Below are 15150 nucleotides of genomic sequence, written 5' to 3' on the forward strand. Positions count from 1 at the left end.
TTCTTTAACATCGCTTCTCTTCCCTTGCGCAAGATCCACAATGTACTAGGTACGCCACACACACAAAAAATGAGTTTGTTTAATAAAAGATTGTTTGGGTGTAGGAACAAGCGAGAAAAGGAGGTTACTGCAATGGGAGGAAATAAGCCTCACAGATTTTCCAGCCAGATCTATTTCACTGAATCCTGATTAAGGAGGGAAACGAAGGAATGCGTGAGTGCAGAGGGCTGCAGACAGAACTGAGCTAGATCGCTAAGAGGAAGACAGCCTAATCAGAGCCAGACGGGCCCCACCTGACTCCTACTGCAGCTAGGGGGGAAAACGGCGGGCGGGGACTAGAAGGTTCAGCAGGAGCGTCTCTCCTTCTGCAGCTCCATCACTTCCCACCTCCGCCCCGCTCCCACTGCTCTGTAAGGAGGCATGGAAGCTGTGGGGAGGGGAGCCTGCCCAGTCGGGTATTCCAGAACGAGGCAGGATGGTGTGAGCTCGAAAGCCCTGCAATTGCTGGAGCAACGGTGGCGACACTTGAGTTATTCACAAAGGCTGGAATTCAAATGAGGCTGGCGCTGCTCCAAGTCGCAGTAGCTTAGGAGGAGGGAAAAAGGCATATTAACTATTCATCAAGATCCGAGCGTTGCTGGGGCTCTGAGGTTCTCCATCTGCATCCCTCCTTCTATCATTGATTTCTAGGGGGGAGGGGGCTCCTCCAGAAGCACTTTATCTGCCAGTCTCTGAGCTGGAGGTGGGGGCAGGGGGGCTGAAGTTAGGCAGATTTGTCTCGTCACATGATGGAGGACCTGTATCATGTGATGACTCCGGTGATGTTGGAGGCAGCATGTGACTCCCAGGGCTACGTGGGCTCAAAAACAATTTAAATACAAAAACACAAGCAGGTTCCCCTCCTTTCCTTTGCCTTTTGGTCTGGCTCTCCCTTCCCTTTGGGTTGGCGCCGGCCTAAATGGAAAACCCGTCATCTTGCCTCCACTAACCTGTGAGCACCGGGTACCTGGAGGCCAAGGCCCCTCTGCTGGGCGGGGGGCGGTCCCCCGGGAGCTGTACCCCATCATTCCGCAGCCCGGTAAGTTCCTGAACACTTGGAGCGATCGTGTGTGAAGCCGATCTAGACCCCTCATTAGCGTGCAGGGGCACCCTGGTTGGGCGCGTTGGCCGGGAAGTGTCGGCGGGCTCTGGGGACCCCGCGGCTCCCGCCCCGCCAAACAGACGCAGGCTTCCTGGGGGCAGCGCTGCGCGGCTGTGCCGGCTGGCATGTGCGCCCCATCTCTGCACCCTGCCTTCCCTGTCTTCTCCCTCCTCTCTCTTCTCAGCCTCTCTTCTCACCTCTTCCCTTTCCACTCCCCTCTCCTTTTCTCTCTTCATCACCCCCACCCTCTGTCTCTCTCTCTCTCTTGGCTTTTCTTAGGAGTCCCTCTCCCCTGGACTGTAAACATTTGGGAGAAGTACCTAGATTTTATGATCTTTCTGTCCAGAATCTGAAGGACCAGCTTCTGGGGACCTGATGGTTGGAAATGTACCCAACAACCCCTCCTGAGATGGTTTGCTCACTAAGACAATGCAGAAGGCCCAGCTCCTGTCCTGCGTGTGTGCGTGCCTGTATGTGTTAAGGGTGACTGATGGATTTACTGGGGCCGTCAGAACTGTTTCTTGGGTGGATGTTTGCTGGCTCCAGATCCCGGCTCACCCAAAGGGATCATCAAGTGATAGGAACGGCGGTTACAGCAGTTAGGAGACCATGTCCTTTGACCCTAAACGACTGACTCCCTGTGGGAGAAATCGGGTGTGAAAGCAGAAGTCAACATCCAGTGCTCAATGCTTAGGGGCTCATTCAGATGTCACGAGGCACCTCTCAGAGGTGGCTTAGAGTTTGAAACCACACCTCGGCAGAATGAGACAGAGCGCTGGCTGAGAAACTAGCCACAGGGAAGACACATGTAAATTTAATCATGGCAGTGTCTGTATCCACAGAGGAAGGACATGTTGGCCGTGTCAGAAGCTTCTGGTTCACCATTCCCTAGGTGTGCTGGCATCTGTTCAGCAAGAAATAATTAACATTTTTTAAATATTTATTTATTTGGCTGCGTTGGGTCTTAGGTGCAGTGCATGGGATGTTTGTTTTGGCAAGCGGGCTTCTCTCTAGTGGCAGTGTGTGGTCTTAGTTGCTCCAAGGCCTGTGGGGTCTTAGCTCCCAACCAGGGATCAAACCCGAGTCTCCTGCATTGGAATGGAGATCCTTAACCACTGGACCACCAGGAAAGTCCCAAGAATGGACTATTACTGAGCATAATCCATCCAACAATTCAATGTGGAGATGCTATTTGTATCCCCATTTTAGAGATGGGAAAACTGAGGCACAAAGGAGTTAGTTAGGTCACTCAGTTTGTAAGTGATGGAGCTCGGATTTGAGTCCAGGCAGCTTTTCTCCAGAGTCTGCACTGATAACCTCTGTGATAAAATTCCTTCCCCCAAATACCTATCCCCAATCCTGTGTGCCTGGTGGTGTGCAAGGCTTGGGGCCACATCTGTGAACAAATAGAGACTTCCTGTTCTCATGGAGTTTACAGTCCAGTGGAAAAGGCAGCTAATAAACATATCATCACACAAGACTATGTATTTTTGTTTCAAATTAGAGTATTTCCTAAGAAGGAGAATAATAGGGTAACATGAGAATATATAACTGGAGACAAATATGTTGGGGGGCATAGGGGAAGATTTGCTCAAAGGAGTCCCCTTTGATGCTGTAGTATTTAAGTTATGACTTGAAAGGAGAATAGGAGTCAACCAGGTGAAGAGCCAGGAAGAGCATTCCAGGGAGAGGGAATGGGGTATCTGAGAACCGGGACCACTTCAAGAGGAAAAACAGGGGGACCACGGGAGGTGAGGCCATCCAGATATGTGGGTCACAGCTGTTGTGGTTCAGTCGCTCAGTCGTGTCCAACCTTTCTAACCCCGGAGACTGCAGCACACTAGGCTTCCCTGGCCTTCACCGTCTCCCAGAGTTTGCTCAAATTCGTGTCCGTTGAGTCAGTGGGTCACAGTAGGCCTTGCTAAAATGACTCGGGTTTCATCTCAAGATCAATGAAAAACCTTTTAAACATTTTATACAGGGAAGTAGCATAATTGTATTTGCAGTATGAAAAGACTCCTTCCAGAGGTGTATCAGTCAGTTTTTGCTGCATTACAAAGCATCCCAAATCTTAAGGGCTTCAAGCAACCATCATTTATAGCTCAATTTGCTACAAGTTGACAACTGCAGCTGGGATCATCTGGACAGAATTACTTGCCTAGTTCACTCATACAGCTAGTCAGCTGGCAGGCTGGCTGGCGGTGGTTGATCTTAGATGGTCTTACTCATAAGTCTACTAACTGGCAAAGGCAATTGAAACTGACTAGACCTTGTGTCTCCATGTCTAACAAGCTAGCTCAGTCCTCTTCAAATGATGGCTGGTTTCCAAATTCAACAAGAGAAGGGAAGCTTTCAAACATCTGCTTGCGTTGTGGTTGTTAGTGCTCCATTTGCCTAGACAAGTTACATGGTCAAGCTCAGGTTGAAGGGATGAAGAGAAAAACCTCTTGACAAGAGGAGTTATAAAACACTATGTCTATTCATTTCCAGGCTGCTATATGAATTCGAAATGGTAAGCCTGAGGTTGTCTTCATTTACGGAAGAACTGAAAGCCAAGAGAAAGTTTAAAGCCAGTTTTGCTATGATTAGAGATGAACTTAGATCTGGTCATATATCAAGCTTTATTTTCTGCTTAGAATAACCAAGGGTCTGAGCATCTCTTTCAGATGTGCATCAGAGGAGTGTCTAAAAAGTGGTGTAGAAATATCTCCTCTTCTCATGGGGTTATCTGGGAATGACTTGGAATTCAAGAAGACTTTGAGATTGTTTCCCTAGAGTGAAATTTGGGCCATTTAGCATTTGGAGTGTGTTTCAGTGTTTTAGGCAAGACAACAGTGTGTACAGAGGCCCTGAGGCAAAGTAGGTGGCTTATTTGGGGAAATAGGAGGCATTAGTTTAATGTAACTGCAGTGGAGATGGCATGGGAGTAGACAGATTAGAAAAATATTTAGGAGGCAGAAAGAACAAGCCTTGCTGATGAACTTGATTGGAGTTTAAGAAAAGGGACATAGTCATGAGGACCTGCAGGTTGCTGATATCATTTCCTAAGGTGGAAAGATTAGGAGAGGATCAGAATATTTTGGTAGGGAAAAAGATAATGGGCAGGCAAAAAAAAATAAGCATTCTGTCAATTTGGTCAAATGTTGCTGAGATGCTGAGTAAACTGAGGACAGGAAATTGTCTATTCAAGTTGGTAACATGGAGGTAGCTGAAGATTTTGACGAGAATAATTTTGGTGGAGCAGTGATGATGGAAGCCAGATTGGAGTGTGTTAAGGAGTGAATCCCTAGGGGCTCAGTGGTAAAGAATCTGCTTGCAATGCATGAGACCTGAGTTTGATCCCTGGGTTGCCAGGATTCCCCAGGGAAGGGAATAGCAACCCACCCCAGAATTCTTGCCTGGGAAATCCCACAGAGCCTGGTGGGCTACAGGCTTGCAATGCATGAGACCTGGGTTTGATCCCTGGGTTGCGAAGATTCCCCAGGGAAGGGAATAGTAACCCACCCCAGAATTCTTGCCTGGGAAATCCCACAGAGCCTGGTGGGCTACAGTCCAAGGAGTTGAAAAGAGTTGGACACAACTGAGCTACTAACACTTTCACTCTCAAGGAATGAATAAAGGTGCATAAACTTCAAAAAGGAACACAGAAATCCGGCATCATTTAGATATGGATCGGGGTTGGGGATCTATCTTGCTTTTATCTTTGCTTTTAAAAAATAAAAGCAGCAGCCTGTAGTTTATGTAAACTGTTGGAGTGGTCCAGTTGAAAGGGAGAGAGGGACTTGGGATCTAAAGTGTGTGTGAGTCAAGAGGTGATGATAAGGTTATTTTATTTTATTTGTTTATTTGGCTACACCAGGTCTTGGTTGCGGCACTCGAGACCTTCCGCCTTCATTGCAGCATGCGGGATCTTTAGTTGTGGCATGCAAACTCTTAGTTGTGGCATGGGGGATCCAGTTCCCTGCCCAGGGATCAGACTTGGGCCCACGGAGTTGGAAGCACAGAATCTTAGCCACTGGACCACCAGCAAAGTCCCAGATTTTTAGCAAAGTCCCTCCTTTTAGGAGAGAATAATGAGAAAAAAGATGGAGGTGATACATGACGATTTGGTGCTGAAAGGATGAAGAATTTCCCATCAGCCAACTTTTATTTTCCCAGTGAAATATAAGACAAAGTCTTTAGCAGAGAGAAAGGAGATGAGAAGAGGGAGGAGGTGAACATATGAAATGGAGAGGGTGAGATAAGCATCCTAAAGAGAAAAACAGGGCTGCTGGGCCCAGCAGAGAGCCTACTGAAAACAGCATGGATTTAAAATCGTCTCCTTTTCTCCAGTAACATTTAAGTGCTGGCTTCAAAAACCTGGAGAAGTTGGAGTGCAAGTTGGGTTGAAGTTTTGCTGAATGAATTCCACAGGAAAGAAAAGGGCCAGGTGTTGAAGGGGTTTTCAGAGGAATGGGTTGTCCAGGTGAGACACAGAATCCAAGCTGGGCCAGAGTGGGAATGGAACCAGGAAGGGATGACGGAGGATGAGTTAGTGGTAGGCTTAGCGGAACAGAGGTTTGATGAGGTGAAAGACTGCATTCTTGGAGGTAGTCTGGTATCGTCATCACCTGGGAGCTTGTTGGAAATGCAGACTGTCAGGCCTCAACCTAGATTTTCTGAATCCAAGTCTGCATGTTAACAATCCTCAGGTGGCTTATAGGTACACTGAAGATTTAGAAGCAAGGATCTACATTGTCTTGTGAAAAATAAATGGTGTTATTCTGGGCAGAGTGAGAAGTCAGTGAACCCCAAGATGTCTTACTCCTTTATTTTTTCCCCTTTAAAACAGATCTTGATTTAGCAGAAGTTCCCTTTTTAAAATTTGGTCCTGGGTTTTATTTTAATTTTATTATGCATAATCCCAAATGTATTTAGAAATGTAGTGAAAACCAGTCTACCAACATTAGTTTCACTAATTTTCAACTCGTGACCAATCTTGTTTTCTCTATAGCATCCCTTCCTGCACCCCAGCAAGACCCTCACCACCATCAAACAAGTTTATCTTGAATCAAATCTTGGACATGATATAATTTCTCCTGTAAATATTTCATCAACTACCTCTAAAAGACAAGGGCCCCCTTTTAAAACATAACCACTGTATCATCACCACATCCCAATAAGAATAAATTCTTCTTTTCAGATATCCAGTTAGTGTTCACCTATCTGCAGTTGCCATGTTTGTAATAATTTGTTTGCATGAGCATCCATCCAAATTACGGTCTAAACCTGGCAATTGGGTAATATGCCTCTTCTGTCTTTTATAATTTATAGGTTCTTTCTTTATCTCTTCTTTTTTTCCTTGAAATTTTATATTGAAGAAACAAAATGATTTGTCTTCTAGATTTTCCCAGAGTATTGGCCCAAGGTATCATTGAATATGTTCCACTAGGTAATTGGACCTAAAGAGAACTGCTTTTGAAAATACTTTTATGGCAAAATGTACAGCACATAAAATGTTTATGTATTAATACATACATATATACAGATAGCCTGGACTTCCCAGGTGGCACTAGTGATAAGAACCCGCCTGCCCATGTAAGAGCTGCAAGAGGTGTGGGTTCAATCCCTGGGTTGGGAAGGTCCACTGGAGGAGGACATGGCAACCCACTCCAGTATTCTTGCCTCGAGAATCCCATGGACAGAGGGATCTGGCAGGCTACTATCCATAGGGTTGCGCCGAGTCAGACACAACTGAAATGACTTAGCCCACACGCATATATACATATAACCTGAAGAATAAGAATATCCTTGTAACACCTCCCTGGTGCCTTGTTTATATTTTTTATTTTGACTGTGCTGAGTCTTAGCTGTGGCACGTGGTCATCTTCAATCTTCGTTGCAGCATGCGGTCTCTTAGTTGCTTCATGCAAAATCTTGGTTGTGGCACGTGGGATCTAGCTCCCTGATCAGAGGTGGAACCCAGTTCCTCTGCACTGGGAGGGTGTAGTCTTAGCCACTGGACCACCAAGGAAGTCCCTGCCTAGTGTCTTGTGTGCATATGCATGCATTTTAATTGCTCAGTCGTGGCTGACTCTTTGCAACCACATGGACTGTAGCCCACCAGGCTCCTCTGTCCATGGAATTCTCCAGGCAAGAATACTGGAGTGGGTTGCCATTCCCTTCTCCACGGGATTTTTCTGACCCAGGAATTGAACCCAGGTCTCTTGCATTGAAAGCATATTCTTTACCATCTGAGCCACCAGGAAGCCCCACCTAGTGCCTTTGAAGCCCTTCAGTAACATCCCTCTTCATTTACATACCTCTTCATAACCTACCTATCACAGAGATAGGTAATCTCTATCTTGACTTCTGTAGTAATGATTTTTCTTCTAGTTATATATATATATATGTATTTATATGTGTATATATATACACATGTGTATATATATATATATACACACATATATATATATATACACATTCCTAACCTATTAGATTTTCTCCCGGCTTTTTGAATTGTATATAAATGTAATCAGACCATACATATTTTCCCATGACATTTATTTTGCTCAACATTTTATTTTTGAGATTCATTCTGTTTATGTATGTAACTATAGTTCATTCATTTTTGCTGACATATAGTAATCTACCATGTGGATGTGCTACAATTCATTTATCCATTCTACTATTGATGGACATTTGGTTTTCCCCCTCAGTTTGGGGGTATCATGAATAACACTGCTCTGAATGGTCTTGTACATGCCTTATGGACTTGGGCAAGAATTTCTCCAAGCTATATACCTAGGAGGGAAAGTGCTGAGTCATAGAGTATGTATAAGTTCAACTTTACAAGAAAATGCCAAATTATTTTCTGCAAGTTGATTTTGTTCCCTTCCAAATCCTTACACCTTTTCATTTTTGTTGTCGTGGCCTTATTATACCAGCTAAGTTTTCTAATACAATATAATAGAAATGGTAATGGCCATTATCCTTTTCTCATTCTGATCACAAAGGGAAAACATTCAACATTAAATTGATTTTTTTTTTTTGTTGTTGTTGAATGGGTTTTTTTTTAGAGTTTTCTCTCTTATCAGATTAAGAAAATTCCTATTTCTTCTTTGCTTGGAGTTTTTTAAAATTATGAATTATTTTTGAATGTTATTGAATACTTTTTCTGTGTCTTTTCTGATGATAAAATGATTTTCCTATTTTATTCTTTTAGTACAGTGAATTATACTGATTAATTCTCCCTTTTTTCTAGCTTTATTGACATATTGACATATATATATGTTTAAGGTAAACGTAATGATTTGATACGTGTGTCTATAGTGAACTGATTGCTACAATAAGGTTAGTTAACACCTTCATCCTCACATAATCACCTTTTTGTGTTTGTGATGATAACATTTAAGATCTACTCTCTTAACAACTTTCAAGAATGTGAAAGTGAAAGTGATAGTTGCTCAGTCGTGTATGCCTCTTTGTGACCCCAGGGACTGTAGCCTGATGGGCTCCTCTGTCCAGGAGATTTCCCAGGTTAGAATACTGGAGTGGGTTGTCGTTTCCTTCTCCAGGGGATCCTCCCCACCCAGGGATTGAGCTCGGGTCTCCTACATTGCAGGCAGATTCTTTACCATCTGAGCCACTAGGGAAGCCCTTAAGAATATAGCACAGTATTATTGAGTCTGGCTAGCAAAACTTTTTCATTTTATAGCGGAAAGTTTGCACCCTTTGACCAACATCTCCCCAATTTCCCCCATGCCTCAGCCCCTGGCAACTACCATTCTACTATTTTTGTGAATTTGAATTTTATAGATTCCACATATAAGTGAGAACATATAGTATTTATCTTTCTCTGACTTAAAAAAAAAGTTATTTGGCTGCTTTGGGTCTTAATTGCAGCATGTAGGATCTTCATTTGCCTCGTGCAAGATCTTTTGTTGTGGCTCATGGACTCTGTAATTGCAACTCTCGGGCTTAGTTGCCCCCTCGGCATGTGGGATCTTAGTTCCTTGGTCAGAGATCAAACCCACGTCCCTTGCATTGCAAGGCAGATTCTTAGTCACTGGAACACCAGGGAAGTCCCCCTGTCTGACTTAGCTCACTTAGTATAATGTCCTTAGGATCCATCCATGTGTCACAAAAGGCAGGGTTTCCTTCTTTTTTTCTGGCTGAATAATATATGTTTGTGTGTGTGTGTGTGTGTGTGTGCACACCCACCACATTTTCTTTTTCCATTCATCCATTGATGAACACTTAGGTTGTCTTTGTTTTTGGGAACAATGCTGCAAAGGACATGAGGGTGTAGATATCTCTTTGAGACAGTGATTTCATTTCTATTGGCTATATATCCAGAAGTGGGATTGCTGGTGATATGATAGTTCTATTTTTCAAGTTTTTGAAGGATCTCAATACTATTTTCCACAGTGCTAAGTCACTTTAGTAGTGTTCGACTCTTTGAGACCTCATGGACCTGTAGCCTATCAGGTCCTCTGTCCATAGGATACTCCAGGCAAGAATGCTGAAGTGGGCTGCCATTTCCTTCTCTAAGGGATCTTCCTGACCCAGGGATCAAACCCACATCTTTAGGTCTCCTGGGTTGGCAGGCAGATTCTTTACCACTAGCCCCACCTGGGAAGCCTGGTTTCCGCAGTCGCTCCAGCAGTTTATGTTTCGACCAACGGTGATCCAGGATTCCCTTTTCTCCACAGCCTCACCAACACTTGCTGTTACTTGTCTCTTTGATAACACTCATTCTAATAGGTGTGAAGTGATATCTCATTGTAGTTTTTATCTGCATTCCATTGGTGACTAGTGATGCTGAGCATCCTTTTATGTACCTGTTGGTCGTTTGTGTGTTCTTTGGAAAAATGTCTATTAAGTTCTTAGCCCATTTTTTTTCTTAGCCAATTTAAAAATCAGATTATCACTAAATCTGACATGGAGTTATACAAGTTCGTTATATATTTTGGATATTAACTTCTTTTCAGATAGATGATCAGCTTAAATGGGAAAAATTTTTGAAAAAGAATAGGTACATGTCTATGTATGACTGAGTTGCTCTACTGTGCATCAGAAACTAACACAACATTGTTAACTATACTCCAAAACAAAACAAAAAATTTAAAAAGATAAATGGTTAGCAAATATTCCCCCATTTGGTAGGTTGCCTTTTTATTTTGCTTTTTTATTTTATTTTATTTATTTTGCTTTTTTATTTATTTTATTTTTGCCTTTTTATTTGACTGTGGGTTTTGCCGTGCCAAAGTTTTTAGTCTGATGTAGCCCCACTTGTTGATTTTTGCTTTTGTTGCCTGTGCTTTCGTTGTCATACACCAAAAACTGTTGCTAAGACCAATGTCGAAGACTCTTTTCCCATGCTTTCTTCTGGTAGTTTTACCATTTTGGATCTTCTATTTAAATCCTTAATCCATTTCCAGATAATTTTTGTGGGTGGTATAAGATAGGAGTTCAATTTTATTATTTTGCACGTGCATGTCCAGTTTTCCCACCATTTATGGAAGAGATTATCCTTTCCCTATAGACTACTCTTGGCTCCCTTGCAAAATGTTAGTTGACTTTACATGTGTGGGTTTATTATCTAGGCTCTTGATTCTTTTTTCCTTGATCTATGTGTCTGTTATTATGCCAGTACCATACTGTTATATTATTATAGCTTTGAAATAAATCATTAAGTATGATGCCTTCAGCTTTATTCTTCCTTCTCAGAATTGCTTTGGCTCTTCAGAGTCTTTGTGGTTCCATACAAATTTTAGGGTCACTTTTTCTATTTTTCTGGAAAATGCATTGGGATTTTGATAGAGATTGCTTTGAATATACAAATGTTTTTGGGTAGAATGAACATTTTAGCAATATTCTTCTGATCCACAAACACAGGATATTTTTCCATATTTGTGTCTTCAATTTCTGTCATCAATACTTTATAATCTACCATATACTTTCATATCCTTGGTTAAATTTACCTGTAAGTATTTTATTTTTTTAATGCTTTTATAAACAGCATTCTTTACTTCTTTTTCAGGTAGTTCATTGTTGGTGTATAGAAATGCATCTTTTATAGGTTTATTTTTGTATCTACAACTTTATTGAACTCATTTACTAGTTTTAACATTTTTTTTCTTTTTGGTGGAGTCTTTAGGATTTTCTATGTATAAGATTATATCATCTGCAAACAAAGACACTTTTACTTCTTTCTTTATGATCTGGATGCTTTATATTTCTTTTCCTTGCCTAAATGTTCTGGCTAGGACTTCTAGGGCTATACTGAATAGAAATGTTGAGACGGAGCACCTTTGTTTTATTCTTAGTCTTAGTGGGAAAGCTTTCAGCCTTTCACCATTGAGTATGATATAAGCTGTGGGTTTGTCATTTATGGCCTTTATCATGTTGTTGTTCAGTCGCTCAGTCATGTCCGGCTCTTTGCGACCCTATGCACTGCAGCACATCAGGCTTCCCTGTCCTTCACCATCTCCCGGAGCTTGCTCAAACTCCTGTCCATAGAGTCAGTGATGCCATCCAACCATCTCATCCTCTGTCATCCCCTTCTCCTCCTGCCTTCAATCTTTCCCAGCATCAGGGTCTTTTCCAGTGAGTTAGTTCTTTGCATCAGGTAGCCAAAGTATTGGAGCTTCAGCCTCAGCATCAGTCCTTCCAATGAATATTCAGGACTGATTTCCTTTAGGATTGATTGGTTTGATCTGCTTGCAGTCCAAGGGACTCCCAAGAGTCTTTTCCAACACCACAGCTAAAAAGCATCAATTCTTCAGCACTCAGCCCTCCTTATGCTCCAACTCTCACATCCTTATATGACTACTGGAAAAACCATAGCTTGGACTAGATGGACCTTTGTTGGCAAAGTAATGTCTCTGTTTTTTTAATGTACTGTCTAGGTTTGTCATAGCTTTTCTTCCAAGGAGCAAGCATCTTTTAATCTCATGGCTGCAGTCACCATCTGCAGTGATTTTGGAGCCCAAGAAAATAAAGTCTGTCACTGTTTCCATTGTTTCCCCATCTATTGCCATGAAGTGATGGAACTGGATGCCATGATCTTTGTTTTTTGAATGTTGAGTTTTAAGCCAGCTTTTTCACTTTGCTTTCACCTTAATCAAGAGGTTCTTTAGTTCCTCTTTGCTTTCTGCCATAGGATGGTTTCATCTGCATATCTGAGGTTATTATGTTAAGGTATACCCAGTTTTTTGAGAGTTTTTTTTTAATCATAAAAGGATGTTGAATCGTGCTGGGTACTTTTCTGCATCTGTTTTTAAATTTTTTATTTATTTATTATTTTTTGTTGCACTGGGTCTTCATTGCTTTGTGCAGGCTTCCTCTCTAGTTGTGATGAATGGGGCTACTCTTTGTTGCAGTGAGGGGGCTTCTCATTACAGTGGCTTCTCGTTGCAGAGCACAGGCTCTAGGTGCTCAGACTTCAGTAGTTCTGACACACAAGCTCAGTAGTAGTGGTTCATAGGATGTTACTCCACAGCAGGTGGAATCTTCCTGGATCAGGGATCGAACCTATGTCCCTTGCATTGACAGGAGGATTCTCATCCACTGCACCACCACGCAGGTCCCTTTTCTGCATCCATTGAGATGATCATATGATTGTTATCCTTCATCCTATTAATGTGGTGTGTCATGTTTATTGATTTGCATATGTTGAACCATGTCTGCATCCCAGACATAACCTCACTTGAGGATGGTGTATGATCCTTTTAATGCACTGTTGAATTCAGTTTGTATTTTGTTGAGAATTTTTGTATCTATACTCATCAGTGAAATTGGCCTATGGTTTTCTTTTCTTGTAGTGTCCTTATCTGGCTTTGACATCATGGTCATCCTAGTTTGTGAAATGAGTTTAAGAATTCTGTACTCTTCAATATTTTGAAAGTGTTTAAGAAAGACTGCTGTTAATTCTTCTTTAAATGTTTGTTAGAATTCATCAGGGAAACCATCTAGTCCTGGAGTTTTCTGTGTTGAGGTTTGTGATTAGTGATACAATTTCCTTACTTGTTATTGGTCTGTTCATATTTTCTATTTCTTAATGATTCAGTCTTGGGAGGTGGGATGTTTCTAGGAATTTATCCATTTTTTCTTAGATTATTCAATTTGTGGACATATAATTGCTCACAGCAGTCTCTTATGATCCTTTGAATTATTGTTGTAATGTCTCTTCTTTCATTCCTGATTTCAGCTATTTGGGTTCCCTTTTCTTTTTTTCTTAATTAGTCAAGCTAATTCCTGATGGCTTCCTGACTTCCCTGATGGCTCAGACGGTAAAGCGTCTGCCTACAATGTGGGAGACCCAGGTTCGATCCCTGGGTGGGGAAGATCCCCTGAAGAAGGAAATGGCACCCCACTCCAGTATTCTTGCCTGGAAAATCCCATGGACGGAGGAGCCTGGTAGGCTACAGTCCATGGGGTCACAAAGAGTCAAACACCACTGAGCGACTTCACTTTCACTTTTCACTTTCAGTCAAGCTAAAGCTTGGTCAATTTTATATTTTTTAAAAAACTATTAATTATGTTGATCCTTTTTATTTTTCTTTCTAGTCTTCATTTCATTTATTTCTACTCCAACCTTTTTTTATTTCTTTCTCTCTGCTAATTTTGGGCTTGGTTTGTTCTTCTAGTTCGTGAGGTGTAAAAATTTCTGGAGGGGCACAGAGCTCATGGTTTGCCCAGAAAGGGGGATATGAATAAGAGGACAGGAGCTAGCCTGAGCTAGGCTAAAAGTTTTTCTGAGTATTGTGAGGATAAGGACACCTAAAAATTCATTCTCCTTCCTTTCCCCATGCCTTCTCAGCTTCCGGATAGGAGGGTGGGGGGCTCCTGAGCAAGGAAGAGCCTTCAGGTTTCTTCTGGGGTTCCCAGAGCTTTGGGCAGGCAGTGCACATCCCCTGGTGCCACCTGACCTCATCCCCCAGCTTAGGGCAGCTTCTCTCTGCCTGTGAGCACCAGGGTCTACAGGATGACAGATGGTGATACAGTTCCCTTGATCACATCATTCTCATCCACCACCACGAGTCAGTGACTCCCTTCTTCCACTAGCCTGCTGAGAAAGGTCTCCAGAGCCTCATGCAGGTCGCACTTGAAGCTACATTTAAAGTACTGTGATCGATTTTTCAGGGCTTTGACTACAGGCACATCTAGGTTGTGGTAGATCTTTTATGCTGCCTGATGGATAACATCACTGAAGAAGGAAATGGTAACCCACTCTAGTGTTCTTGCCTGGGAAGTCCCATGGACAGAGAAGCCTGACCGGCTACAGTCCAGAGGATCCCAAAGAGTTGGACGTGACTGAAGTGACTTAGCACGGATAACATCAAATGTGGAATAGATGTTCACCACCTGACCTTCCTCGTTCACTGGCAGATCCTGTACAGAGATGCCCAGAGCCGTGTCAGTGGGGTCATAGTGCAGAACATGGCAATGCTGGCATAGAAGCTAATCTTCTATTAGACTTAGACATGAATTCTGGCTTAAGAGCTCAGTGATAAACACTTTGAGGAACATGAGAATGCACTTGTGGGTGAGGGTGTACAAGATGTTGCTTGATTCTGGGTCAACAACTGGCAGCCTGTGGATCTTGTTCTGAATTAATGAAAAGACAGCATTAAACAAGTTGGCATTAGAAGAAATGCAGACAAGTGGTTTAAAGAAGTCCTGTATATACACCTCCTTTCAAGTTTCTATTTTGTATTCTTCCAGCTCATAGCTCTGGAACCAAGGCTGACATATAGTAATAGTGCAGGATATTGATGAAATTGGTGATAATCCACATGCCCACAAGTCCTTGCTTTTTAGTATCCAGGAAGGGGCAACTTGTATACCTGCAGGGAAGTAGCAAATACAACCAAATTGGAGCTTGTGAGACTCAGGTCATAGCAGCCAGAAACTTTATAAGGGAAGGATATATGCTATTGGTGGATTCTGGGGTCTCTCTCTCTTTTAATTAATTAATTTTATTTATTTTTGGCATGCAGGACCCTTGTCGTGGCATATGGGAT

The 15150-nt window shown here is 42.4% G+C and overlaps 1 protein-coding gene and 1 pseudogene across 1 annotated transcript in view; one reads left to right on the forward strand and one right to left on the reverse strand.

Moving 5' to 3' along the window:
* The first annotated feature begins 1004 nt into the window (after positions 1 to 1004).
* TNRC6A (trinucleotide repeat containing adaptor 6A) overlaps positions 1005 to 15150 on the forward strand; it is a 223948-nt gene continuing 209802 nt past the window's right edge. Inside the window, exon 1 of the mRNA XM_059881576.1 lies at positions 1005 to 1078. The gene's annotated coding sequence lies outside the window, so the exon portion shown is untranslated. The remainder of the gene's footprint in view (positions 1079 to 15150) is intronic.
* Positions 14069 to 15150, reverse strand: part of LOC107131823 (5'-AMP-activated protein kinase subunit gamma-1-like) — a 114597-nt pseudogene continuing 113515 nt past the window's right edge.

Source organism: Bos taurus, chromosome 25 (assembly GCF_002263795.3).
Source record: "Bos taurus isolate L1 Dominette 01449 registration number 42190680 breed Hereford chromosome 25, ARS-UCD2.0, whole genome shotgun sequence".
NCBI classification, from domain to species: Eukaryota; Metazoa; Chordata; class Mammalia; order Artiodactyla; family Bovidae; genus Bos; species Bos taurus.